This window comes from Triticum aestivum, chromosome 7A (assembly GCF_018294505.1).
Source record: "Triticum aestivum cultivar Chinese Spring chromosome 7A, IWGSC CS RefSeq v2.1, whole genome shotgun sequence".
Taxonomy (NCBI): domain Eukaryota; kingdom Viridiplantae; phylum Streptophyta; class Magnoliopsida; order Poales; family Poaceae; genus Triticum; species Triticum aestivum.
The window spans coordinates 731,964,162-731,973,781 of NC_057812.1; the positions used below are offsets into that span (position 1 = coordinate 731,964,162).

The 9,620-nt window shown below is 44.3% G+C and overlaps 1 pseudogene; it reads right to left on the minus strand.

Moving 5' to 3' along the window:
- Positions 1 to 2,478: 2,478 nt before the first annotated feature.
- Positions 2,479 to 4,157, minus strand: LOC123147202 (BURP domain-containing protein 3-like; annotated as a pseudogene).
- Between the last annotated feature and the right edge of the window lie 5,463 nt (positions 4,158 to 9,620).

Genomic DNA, 9,620 nt, shown 5'->3' on the forward strand with positions numbered 1-9,620 from the left:
CGGCGAACCAGCTAGCCAAACCAAGTTATTCTGGACCAATGCTTAGCCTCGATGGCAACGGAAGGCTCTCGCTACTCCACTTGTGCAATGAAGATCTCCGACTAAGCATGTGGACACGGGTAGTCGATGGAACCTGGCTCCGCACTGTGGTGATCGAGCTGAAACAACCGAAACAGGCCTGGCATTTCGGTTGTGTAAGCATGTGGTCTGGAAAGAAGAGAAACACTTTGCTCATCGCAGATTTCTTTGGGCGCATACATGAGACCGACATAGAAACAGGAATGATGGAGGATGTGACGACAAAGAGGTTTGAAGATGAGATATGCACAATGGCGGTGCCGATGGAAATAGACTGGCCAACCTTGTTCAGCTCCAGACTGTCCTCCTAATTCGGAGGCACACGAATGGAGTCCACCTATATATCAGATTCAATAACTTCAAAACAACCAGCTGGCTTGGCAAGCTATCAACACGAAATTCCAACCATAGATTTAAAATAATATATCGAACAAATTGATGGCCAGAAGTTCTTTCTTTTCCTTTTGCTAAGGAGTTGGTGGCCATGAAAATCTTAAGGAAAAAAATCCAAAACAAATCTTGAACTTACTATTAGTGTAAAGAAAAAATCCAACGAAAACAGGTGAAGAAAACCGAGCTATAACGAAGAAGGAAAAAAAAGAAGAAACAAGAACAAAAGAAAACCACAAGAGAAAATAAAAAAGAAAGCAGGAAAAAAACCAAGAAAACCCGACCCCAAACAATGAAAACAGAATAAAAACACAAAAAACCTCCCCAAACTGTAGAAGAGCCGAACAAAATAAACACAGAGAGCAAGGAAAACGAACGCAAAAAACCTCCCCAAACGAACACTGATAGGTCAGCCGGTCACACCACACTTGAGGCCAGGGGAGCGAGCATCCAGCGCCTGCTAACTGCTTGAAGTACACACTCGTAACTGTCGTAGATCAATTCCAGCATGGAAGATGCTGCAACGGCCTGCTCCCGGATGATGTCATGCTGGAGATACTCTTTCGTGTGTCCATCGTTTGGGCCGCCATGTTTGGCTGCGCTGCAATGAGCAAGGGGTGGTGCGCTCTTATCGCAGACCGCTCCTTCCTCCGACGTTGCGGGATTGAGAAGGTTGGAGCTGGATGCCTGCCCTCTCGCCTGATCGGCTTCTTCACTCAGTGGTGTAGTGACTACTTGGGAAATAAGCCTTACAACCACCAGCTTCGGTCCTGCCGGTGCCCGGTGTTCGCCGCCCTTCCTCAACTCCTTCGTCTCAGATGTGTCGGATGGCCTCGCGGACGGCACAGAGCCGTTCACTGAGCGTCGCGGCCTACTCGGTGGTGACCATCATAGCTCTGTTCAGATGGCCGTGTGCGACTTGCGCTTCAGCACATTTGAAAATATTACGAGAAGAAACCTTATCTCTTTTTTTCCGTACCAAAATTTTAATTTTAATTTTTAATGTAATAGTAATTAAGGACGATGCATTTCTCCAAACAAAGTTACCCAACCACCAGTAAGTTAGGAAGGATGTCAAGAGCGATTTAGAGTTCTGCGGGCCCGTTTTCAGTTATTCGAGGACCTGCTAAATAATGGTATCAGAGACTAGGTGGAAGGTGATGACATGTTGTGGGACCATTCACAACATGATCATGGAGGATCAAGGTAAGGATGCTGCCGCAGCTATAGAATTTAAGAACATGGATGATCCTATCAAACTTTAAGACCTAAATCCGGCCACATTTGAATAGTTTGTTCAAATGTATCATCAAATTCGGCATCGAGCAACTGAAAGAAGATCTGATTGAGCATCTGTGCATGGTTAAAGTGGCAAACAATATCGGAATGTGATATTTGAACTGCTGTTGCATTTGAAAAATTGAAATTTTCTAGTCTATATATGCAGCTATTTGAATATGCGGACTTAAAAAAAGGGACCGGATGTATGCTCATAGCTTTGGATGACCGGCTCCCGTATCTGTGTTCGCGGACTCTCCTTCCTCCCCCTCCTCTCAAGGACGAATGTGAGAGCAAATTTGTGAGTCAATATTGGAGACGGTCTAACACGTACTAGTACTGTATACGCGTAGGATGAGTGTGTGTGTGAATATGAGCGTCTGCATATTTTTCATTGGTTTCAATAGAAGACCAAAGATCTGGCGTGACAGGGACACGACCATCCAAATAGCTGTAGCCACCGACTCGTAGCTACTTCCTCCGTCCCATAATATAACCGCTCTTATATTACTGGGACGGAGGGAGTATTTCTCACTCTCTTTACTAGTATCAGTGTGTATCGGCACAGAGCGAGGCTAGAATGAAACCAACTCAGACTCAGACATACAAATAGCTAGCAAACGTAAGGCTGCGGGTCCAGACGACGTGGTCCTGCGGCACCAAGTGGCACACCGGCACCGTGCCGGGCTTTACATTGAGCACCTGGAACACGATGTGCCTCGGGTTCCAGCCACAGTTTTGATTTTCGGCCGAAAAAAATCAATTTTCGGCCGAATTTCGTCCATCTCGCTAGGGCCCGGTAAATATCTGTGCCGGCCTAATATTTCGGCCCAGTTTGAATTTTCTTTTGGCCCAATCCAACGTCGGAAGCCTTCCCACGGTCAGCGTAAGTTGGACCCATCGAACTGAATGCCCTAACCCTACACAACTGACGTTTCGCTGCTCCTCCCGTGTTTGCGGCGGCGCCGCTCAGCCCAGACGCGGCTCCGCCACTCGTCGCCGCCTGCCTACCAGATCAAGCCTCCCGCTCCTGCCCCTTCCACGGCTTCCCGACGGCCCGGCCCCTGCTGCCGACCTCTGCCGGCAGCGGCTGAATCCATCGAATCCTCCTCAACTCTGCAGCACACACGGGTGTTGTTGGGCCGCAGCTGAATCCATCGGCTAATCTCTGTACATGTTTCAATCGTTTTCTCTTGGAGCTTATTCTGATGTGTTGGACTGATGCAGTGTCTGTTCTGCTTATTTTCAAAAATTCCGGCCGAATTTCGACCAGATTTCGGTCAAATTTCATTTAAAATTCAAACTTTGATTTTGTAATTTCGTCCGAGATTTTACCGAAATTTTTGAATTATCCGAATTTCGTCCATCTCGCTCATGAGCGAAAAAAATTGCAAACCGAAAGCCAAAACACAGGTTCCAGCCGGCCGTGTCGGCGTGGCACACCGCGACGGCCTCCACCGCCGTGCCGTCCTCGCCGACCATCGACAATGTGTAGGCTCTCGTCGCCCGCGTCAGGTGGCACGCGAACACGGCGTACGCGTACGGCTCCGCGTGGCAAACCACGAGCTGGTCAGTACCGGCGCGCTTCACGCCGGTCAGGGTGTACTCCTGACTCGGCGTTCCCTCCTTGCCGACGACGGTGGACACGGCCCTCACGTGGCTGGTCCCGAGGCTGGACGTGGCGAAGTCGACCATGGACTCCAGCGACGTGGCGCACCACTTCTTCTCGCCCTCGGCAGCCGGAGCCTCGCAGACGTGCAGCGTCCGCGCCATCTCCGCCGCCTCCACCGAGTCCGGCATCACGGAGAAGCGGCTGAGGATCTCAGGGACCTCGCCCGAGGAGAACGGGATGGCGCCGGCCTCGCTTCGCGGTAAAAACCGCTCTCCAGCGCCCGAGGTGGCCATGAAATGGAGGACCTTGGTCAGCTTCCTCCGGCTGGTGTGCATCCGCAGGTCCTTCTCCAGGAAGAAGAGCGTGGCGGCGGGATCGTCGGCCATGTGCAGCAAGTGCGTCTCGGTTGCGTCTTAATGGTCGAAATAGTGGAACGCCCAAATGCCGACCGCGATTCCCCGGGGCTTCCGATGCTCGCCGACGAGGTGTTCAGGAGCTGAGAGAGGGAGCTTGGCATGGGAGTGTTGGGAAGAGCAGACTTCCAGTACTGCTCCGGAGTCGGAGCCCCAGCTGCATGCTCCACGGATGCAACCTGCATGCACCATGTTTTCAAGTACGGAAATCTTATTCATACACCCTATAGTTTTAGCTAACCGTTGTTGCATGACAGCATGAGTATGTAGGTACGTGTCAGATCTAGGAACAGAAAACGGTAGGGCATACCAGTAGAAAGCACAGTAGGCTGGCGAGGAGTCTACCCATTATTGAGGGCACCAACGAGGAGCAGGCTAGGAGGAGGATGCAGAGGAGACGATGTCAGTGCACCTAGCGCGCAGATGGGTATTTATACAACCAAGTCAGAAGGTCAAACTCTGCAGAGGAGTACCAAGGTTACCTCTAAAAAAGGCAACAACTAGCACATCTTTCCCCAACCCCACATATGCCTTATCCTCAACTTCATCTCTTCCGTGGACCCCTTCCCTTACTTGTTCTCTGTTTGTCTTTGAAAGAAGCCACGTAAACTTTTCGATGTGGTAGACAAACCTATAGGATTTTTACACGCAATGATTTTGTTGTTATTGTATGCATGATGTCTTTACCTTCTACTCACAGATGGAGCTCATTTAGTAAGTATTGGAGCTCGTCACGTAGATCCACAGATTGAGCTCATTTAGGCCACTTTCAATGCATATGTGCTTAGATAATGTGCTAAGTATATTAAAAAGTTTAGCAAATAATGTTCACAATGCATAGGTGCTTCACTTGTTGGTGCTAAGCTTCCCTCATTTAATGCTTTAGCAACTAAACTATTGTAGCATTGGTAGGTTTCTTTCATTTAATTGCTTTTGCCTAGGTTCACGTGTTTGACATTGGTTCTTCCTGGGTTCACCAAACTCATCTCTCTCTTTTTTATTACCTTGCCACATCAAATTTTTTGCCTACATGGCAGCCTTAGCACCTGTATAAGGTGGAGCATTGGGGAAGGGTTAGTAACTATTGGAGCTTGTCACGTAGATCCACAGATCCCTAGCTAGATAGGTGGATGAATTCATGTGTGGATTATATTGGTTCAACTAGCTCGATAAAGACTAGCCACAGTGGAGAGTAACATACACATATCCCTAGATTATGTTACTACCTTCATAGTGGGTAGTAACATAAGTGTGGTAATATGCAAAGCTTCATTTAATAGGTTATAGACTCATATTGTATTGGGACATGTAATGTTAGGCTGGTCGGGAGTAACTTAGACTAGTGCTATGCATATGACACTAGTTTAAGTTACTATCTTTATAGTGCAAAGTAACATAATACTAGTGTCATAGATGGCTTTATTTATTAGCTTGTAGACTCATTCTTTCTCGGGAAGCGCTATGTTACAGAAACATATTATGTTACTCTAAACACCTTTTTTCTCATTAACTATATGCCACATAAGCAAAAAAAATTTAAAGTGCGTTATGTTACTATCTAAGTTACTCCCACTATGACTAGCCTTACAGTAACTAGCTAAGTTACTCAAACTAACTCCCTCCTCATTAACTCATTGCCACATAAGTAAATTTGCTGAGTTGGACTCGATGTTATTGCTGAAGTTACTTCCATTGTGGCTAGTCTAAAGCTCACATGCTTAGATGACTAGTTTGAGATCGATCCATTCTTGGGGTGAGCGCATTACTATATAGTGGTAAAACAAGATTGCAGTACGTTCCAGATCCTTGAGACACGGTAGCAAAGACTTGGCCAGGCGGTTCAAATTGTATCATAAAACCATGCGCCCGAGCAACAACTAATGCATGGTTTGAATAGAATTAATACATACTACAACTTTGCTCCACTGACCTTACAAGCCGTTTTTTTCCCTTATCTGTCAGCATAGCAACAAATACAACACAATCACTCTTTCTCTATTGGCCTTTATCATTGTTACATGCTAGTCTTTTTACCAGGCTTGTCAAAATAAGAAATTCGCAGGGCACACACCAACACCGCCGTCCATCCAACCCAAGATTCGGAAACTCAGTTCGACCCGAGATTGCCTGAAAAACAGATGAAAATTGGAAAGTCTGTTAATACGAGAAGGGTTTGGCTGCGGACGGACCATGCATGCTCGAGCTCTGGCGGCCCATATTAAATAGGAGTGGTTTAGTCGTAAATCCCATTATTAAATAATTTAATACATGATCTTCCAATAATTAAGTATGTAATGAAATAGGTTTCATTAAAAAAATTGCAATTCACTTGCTCAGTCGATACTTGTTATCACCTCTATGTACACATACAAATAAAGTTATTGCAATCAAAGTAGCACATAAATGAGACAAAGCAAACAAATTATACCTGTTCAAAATTATTAGGGCAACTAAGCTGAAACTTTCTCGTCTGGTCCAATACATGCATGCATGTAGAATTACTGGCTTTTTGTAAGTTTTTTTGGAGAAACATGATTTATTTAATCATTTTTCCAAAATTGTCTCATAGATAGGCCAAAAGGGGTTATTTCTAAGAAACTGATTTTCGAACTAACAACAAATCGTGTGGTTTTTATAATAATCTCGTGTATCAATATTACGCCACCATGCCATGTTTAAAAAAATTGTCCACTTTTCCCCTCTTAAATAGATGTACAAATTCTTAAAAAATTATTACAAAAATGGGGATTTTAATTCACATTCGTTCTTACAAATGTTTAGTGTATGTCTATTCAAAGTTTCAACTGAAAATGATCTCAAACGATCAATGCAAACGGATTTTGTAGATATTTGTATGTTAGCCATATTGTACTTGGGGAACAATCACTTGTCTCTTATGTGTGGAGACTTTGTTCCTGCATCCGGTCCGATAAAGGCACTAGTAGAAAAAGGGCTTTTGTCCCGGTTGGTAAGGCCCCTTTAGTCCCAGTTTTCGAACCGGGACTAAAGGGTCGGTACTAAAGCCTCTCCCCTTTAGTCCCGGTTCTTACACGAACCGGGACTAAAGGGCGCGGCCACGTGGAGCTCCACCTTTAGTCCCGGTTGGTAACACCAACCGGGACTAAAGGAAATTTTATAATTTTTTTTTTGAATTTTTTTTGAATTTTTTTTTTATTTTCAAATTTCTGGATTATTTTAACCTCTAGTGTGTAATCACCACCCCTCATCACTACTCAATTTATCCTCTAATCATCCCTCATCATTCCAAATCATCTAACTTCCCAAACGGTCACCCATCCTCCCACTCCCCCAGCCTGAGCACGCTTAACTTCCGGGTTCTATTCTCTCTCGTTTTCAAGTGTGCACTTTTTGTTTTTCTGACAATAGTAAGATGTCAATCCTATTAACCTTCATGAATTTTGCTTGAGCATGAAGTGACACATTTCACTGTTTGAGTTTGAAACTATTGTTTTAAAAAACAATAATTATTTAGTAACACTAATATTTATTGAATAATTAGTTTGACCATTGTTTGACCACAGTTTGACCAGATTTGACCAAAATTCAAAATAACTAAAATAATTATTTAGTAACACTAATATTCTAGAATAATTAGTTTGACCATTGTCTGACGACAGTTTGACCACTGTTTGACCAGATTTGACTAGTAATTTTTTCGATTTTTTCCACTCTAGATCTTAAAAGCCCCGTAACTTTTTTCTGTTAGGTTTTTGAGGATTTTGAAAATGTTTAATGGGGTTCCCCCTGTTAAATTCGTATGTAACTTTTCGAGTAGATGATTTTTCATATAAAAAACCTTTTAATCTGAGTTCGTATGCAAAAGTTATGCCCATTTTACAAATTCCAGAGAGATTTTGCAAATAAAGTCGAAATTCATATTTGTAAATTTTCTCAACAAGTAGACCACATATCACATGGGAAACTTATTTTTTTTATTTTTTTGACATTTCCATCATTTTCTTTTGTTTTTTCTAAAACTGAAAAGGCGGTCCGGGGGGGGGGGGGGAGGAGAGTTTGAAAATGGGACCTTTAGTATCGGTTCATGCCATGAACCGGTACTAATGCCTCAAAACCCATTAGTACCAGTTGGTGGCACCAACCGGTACTAAAGGTCTAACCTTTAGTCCCGGTTGGTGCCACCAACCGGGACTAATGGGCATCGCACCCTTTAGTCCCGGTTCGTGGCACGAACCGGGACTAAAGGGCCCAGGTGAACCGGGACTAATGGCTTAGCCGCACGAACCGGGATAAATGCTCACGTTAGTCCCGGTTCTTGACTGAACCGGGACTAATGTGAAAACTGCCCAGTGACCAAAGCCCTGTTTTCTACTAGTGAGGGCGCTTTTATTAAGTTAAAATGTAGCATCAAGCAGATACAAGATATAATGAGCAACACCCTGCCTCTGTATAAATAGGATGCACATAACCAAACACAGACAGTCTGACAAAAAAATACAAAACTGACATATCAAAAACATTAGAGTCATATAGGACATACACTATGCCTATGTCGAAGGAGTTCGTGCTTCAATCCGAAGATCATATTGCCAGCCATGTTGGGTAAAAACCTTCCTGGCGACCTGCTTCATCCGTGGACATACCATATTGTACAAAGGTTGATACTCCGTTCTGTGAATCGTAGACCATGTACGAAGCAAGTGCGTACAATGAAATATAACCTGTAAAGAGGATTTTTTTACAATTAAAAACTAAATCATTTTTACATAGTCAAAGCGGTCATAATATGACTCTCACCCTTATTGCCAGTTTGAATCTATTTGAAATACCATCCAGCCAATGCCAAAAATATTGGCAACACTTGTTGGAGGAAACTTATACAACTAAAGTCAGAAGGTTATACTCTTCCAACCCCACATGTGTTGGGGAACGTAGTGTTGGAAATATGCCCTAGAGGCAATAATAAAAGTATTATTATTATATTTCTTTGTTCATGATAATAGTCTTTTATTCATGCTATAACTGTATTATCCGGAAATCGTAATACACGTGTGAATAAATAGACCACAATATGTCCCTAGTGAGCCTCTAGTTGACTAGCTCGTTGTGATCAACAGATAGTCATGGTTTCCTGGCTATGGACATTGGATGTTGTTGATAACGGGATCACATCATTAGGAGAATGATGTGATGGACAAGACCCAATCCTAAGCATAGCACAAAGGTCGGTTAGTTCGTTTGCTAGAGCTTTTCCAATGTCAAGTATCTCTTCCTTAGACCATGAGATCGTGTAACTCCCGGATACCGTAGGAGTGCTTTGGGTGTACCAAACGTCACAACGTAACTGGGTGACTATAAAGGTGCATTACAGGTATCTCCGAAAGTGTCTGTTGGGTTGACACGGATCGAGACTGGGATTTGTCACTCCGTATGACGGAGAGGTATCTCTGGGCCCACTCGGTAATGCATCATCATAATGAGCTCAAGGTGACCAAGTGTTTGGTCACGGGATCATGCATTACGGTACGAGTAAAGTGACTTGCCGGTAACGAGACTGAACAAGGTATTGGGATACCGACGATCGGGTCTCGGGCAAGTAACGTACCGATTGACAAAGGGAATTGTATACGGGGTTTGATCGAATCCTCGACATCGTGGTTCATCCGATGACATCATCGAGGAGCATGTGGGAGCCAACATGGGTATCCAGATCCCGCTGTTGGTTATTGACCGGAGAGTCTCGGTCATGTCTGCATGTCTCCCGAACCCGTAGGGTCTACACACTTAAGGTTCGGTGACGCTAGGGTTATCAGGAAGACAAGTATGTGATTACCGAATGTTGTTCGGAGTCCCGGATGAGATCCCGGACG